Raw genomic sequence first — 4,271 nt, 5'->3', positions numbered from 1 at the left:
TAAAGCGCGCACATTGATGAAACAAGATTTCATGATAAAGGGTTACTAAGGGAAGGATGATATGGTAATGTATGTGTGAGTGTGTGAGAGTGATACTAAGGTGAGGCTACAAAGGCTATGGTGATGGAAAGAGATGTGAGAAGAGTCGCGATGGTGACTCTTTAGGCTAAGCAAGCTAAGTCACGTGGGTTCAAGCCCCCAATTCTAGATCTATAAGGGTAGGGATAAGCATTGGAAATGACTCGATCATGTGTGGATATGAATGTTGACATGAATGTGAGTATGAATGTGGTTGCACCTCATTGTGATCTAAGGTCGCCTACATATTCGTTAGGAATCAGGCTGAACATAGCTCTAACAGAACTTTGCACAAGTGTATTTACACCTCAAAGAGGTCATTCAAGGGTTGTAACGTGGTTAAGCTGATGGTTTAGAGAAGAAAAAGGATAAAGGCTCAAGACCCGAGAAGCCCCACAAGAAATGCAATTGTGTTTTTGAAATTTGAACTTTGCAAGTTTTATTTTTCATATTTCTTTTTTTTTTTTCTTTCATTCTTAGTTATTTTATTTTATTTCATTATTTTGAACACATGTGGGTAATCTCAGATCATGCGATCCATTACTCACTTAGCGTTCATGTTTCTCAGGCATGGTACCAAGCAATCGAAGAGTGACGCAATTCAAGACGTGTTCATATCAAAGACATGGAACACTTGCCCTTAGACATTGTTTTATTGTTACCTTGCTGCTTTTTTTTTTTACTTGCTTTTAAATGTTATACAAATTACAAACCTTCCCATCCATGGTTAGGTGAATGTGGGTTAAATAAATAAGGTCAATCATTAGACGAGACTCAAAGTGGTTGATGAAGAAATGGATATGTGATTGAAAATTGTTGAAGGAGGGGAATGACAGGGTTTCAAAGGTGCCTTAAATCATTGGTGTACCTTGTGTTTAGTTCGACAATTGATTTTTTTGTTTATATATAAGAAATACATGATCAAGATATAAAGGAATTAAGCTCATTTTATTGATGGAAATGGTGAATAAACAAACACAATATAGTCTACGAAGAAAAACCTATGCTAGACATAAAGAGGGAATGAAAATAAATAAATAAATAAATAAAAACATGAAATTTTGCATGATAGACTCGCTGTGCGCCTGTCTTCATTGTTGTTTATCATTTCTTGCTGCCCGAAGGGAAAGGAAGCTTGTTGGCATCAAAAAGATCTTGAATAACGTCTTTCAAATTCCAACGTTGCTCGGTAGTGTGGCGCCTTCCTTGATGGAACTTGCAGTGGGCATTGGGATTCTATTTGGTGCTCCTTTCTTCAGGTTTTTGGCTCTGGAAATTGCCCAATAGGTTTGATCAACCCTTAACCATAAAGGCGATCAAAGGCCGCATCATAAGTTATTCCTAAAGGAGTATAAGCTATCATTTTCTTGGGCAATGGCGCATCAAGAGCTAACACTTCATTAAGATCAAATTGGCTTATATTGTTGATAGTATTTTCGTGCTTAGAAGATGAGGAAGAAGGAAGGTCGTTCTTCTTGTTTTTCCAAATGTTATTATTGTTACTACTAGAGGTCTTTGTTAGCTCGTCCTCGATATTGATGCCTATGTCGTGTACAGCTTTAAAAGTATTTAGTGGAACAAATTTTAGGTGTTACCTATACTTGTGAGTCAGATTTTGGATGAAGAGGAGAACAATCTCTCTTTCTTTGGGAGGATCTACCAAGAGTGCAGCAGTTTCACTCCACCTATTCAGATAAGCGGTGAAGCCTTCATTCGATCTCTATCTGTTTGAGAATGGAGAGTTCGCGTTCAGAAGTTATGGTTTGAATGTTACACTTGTAACGATTCATGAAACTGCCGATGACATCTTGCCAAGTTGCAGTATGCTTGGCATCTAGGGAATAAAACCATTATTGCCAAGCACGCTCTATGGAGAGAGGGAACACCGTAGGGAAAAGTGTTACATCCAATCCCTTGAGAGTCATGGTTGCAGAGAACGCCTTCAAATGAAATATTGGACTGTCAGTAGACTTGAACTTTTGAATGTCAGCAGTGGAGAACTTTTCAGGGAGCCTGTCCTTCATATCCAAAGGAGTAGGAGGTTGTTCCACACAAGTGAAATCCTCATAAATATTGCTCATCTATTTTTTCAATTTGTCAAGGGTAGCAACAGTGACCTTGTTTTGTTCCATGGTAGTGACCCTAGTGGTAAGGGTTAACATCATGGCAGACAGTGCCTCGATGGATTTGTTGACGTTCTCAATATCTTCCTTAGTGGCCATTTGAACGAACTGAAATTAGTTTTAAGGTGATAAGTAATGTGAAGATGACGAAGTTTTCTTTAAACGCCTCTTAGATATCAGAGATTATTATAGCGGTAATGACCTCAAACCGTATAAATCTACCCCTTCTCCTTGACCAAGTACTGTGAAATAAAACAATTCACTTATAATTTGACTCATTGCTCAAGATAGGAAAGGAAGGGGAAAAAATAGACATTTGAAAACAGGTGAGAAGAACTTCACTCATTTTTTATTATGACGACAAAGGGGGTGCATGAACCTAGTATATGATCATAAACAACATGGTACATGACCCGAGTCGGAAAATAAAGAAAATGTGTGGACTATACTTGAGTCGTGAGTGATTAAGTGATGTTATAAGACTGGTGGTCTGATCATATGGCTAGACATGTGAACAGTAACCAAAATGACTAATGCGAGGACCAAATTAGCACGAAAGACTAAAAAAAAAGCTGACTGAACTTATTCCCTAGGCACCGTGACACGGTGAACTGGGCGTGTCGCGGTACAAGTTACCGTGAAAAGGCGCTGATTGCCGTGACGCGGCATTTTTGCCATGGCCCGGTGATCAGTTCCAGGTTTTTTTTCCAATTTTTTATTATTTTTATTTTAGTGTTTGCGCTAATTACTAAGTGATCACGGTCCATTGGTATTTGTTAGCCATAAAATAAACAGCCATAGATAAAGAAAACTCGTTAAGGTTAGGATCAAAACGATCACACATAGGGCACATAGGCACAATGATGCAAAGAAGAGTTCGCAACCTAAGGTCAAGTTTATTTGGTGTCAAAAGGGTGTCATAGTTAAGAGTTTGGACGCGTTAGCAAGGCAACCTCCCTTGAGAGTGGATGCCAATGAGCGGCTCCGCGAGTTCGTGATGAAATCAAAATCGACTCCATGGTTTGGGTGAATTTACTGACTCAGATGAACCCTTATTGCCATGAGCATTTTTGGGTTGATAGAGCTTAAATTCCCCGGGGCTAAAACGCATGTAGAACACATACGATTTTTAAGAAATATTGAAGGAAGCTGACTGTGATTAAAAAAAAAAAAAAAAGCCACTGGAAAGATTTCAGGACTACCGCAACACAGCATGAAGCATCGTGACACGATAGTCAGGAAATCTGATTGGTGCCTCTGTTTTCTTCGTTCACAATAAGTTTATTTAACTTTCTTATGGGTAAACCTAAATTACGACATTAAAACGTCTATTCATGTGCAAAAATGCCAATTTAATTACATGAATACGATTCAAGAATCTTTTAAGTCTCATCCACACATCTTAATTAAATACCAATCACTCAAATCAATAAATAATCAACAATCCTTCCAGTGGAGTCCCCATATTGTAGGCAGCGTCGTTCAGAGTGCGCCTACGTTAGTATGTGGTGAATATACTTGACACTCATAGGAAGTGGGAAAAGACATATACAATTAGAGACAACGATTAGGGACAAATAAAGTAGGGAGCCGTCAACAAGTTTTTTAAGGAACTTATAAACCGTTCATGGATCATAAAAGGCAACCACGAATAAAGAGACAAATTAAAGATAGGCAACAATGATTGACCTGTGAAGGTTACACCCCATTCATAATCCATGAGATTACTAAATCCATATGGCTTGGAATCACGAAATGAGGATCGGGCATGATGGTACGAAGTGAGTCATAGAGTCTCATTCGCCCATATTGGCCTCTACTCTATTCTTATAGTGAAAAGTGATTCTCTGCGATCTCAAAGGCATGCAAACAAATATTCAATTTGGTCGAAACTATTATTACGCTAAATTGGTTTAATATTAATGCAACAATAATTCTAAAATATTGTGATCACTTAATTAAATAACAAGATTAAAAAGGAACCTAAACCAGTTTTCCAAATTATCTTATTAAGAGTTATTTCCAATTACATATTCCTTTTAACATGCAATATGGTGATCATAAAAAAAT

Source organism: Chenopodium quinoa, unplaced genomic scaffold, assembly GCF_001683475.1.
Source record: "Chenopodium quinoa cultivar QQ74 unplaced genomic scaffold, ASM168347v1, whole genome shotgun sequence".
NCBI classification, from domain to species: domain Eukaryota; kingdom Viridiplantae; phylum Streptophyta; class Magnoliopsida; order Caryophyllales; family Amaranthaceae; genus Chenopodium; species Chenopodium quinoa.
The sequence above is the reverse complement of the archived record's forward strand: the minus strand, read 5'-3'. Positions refer to the sequence as shown.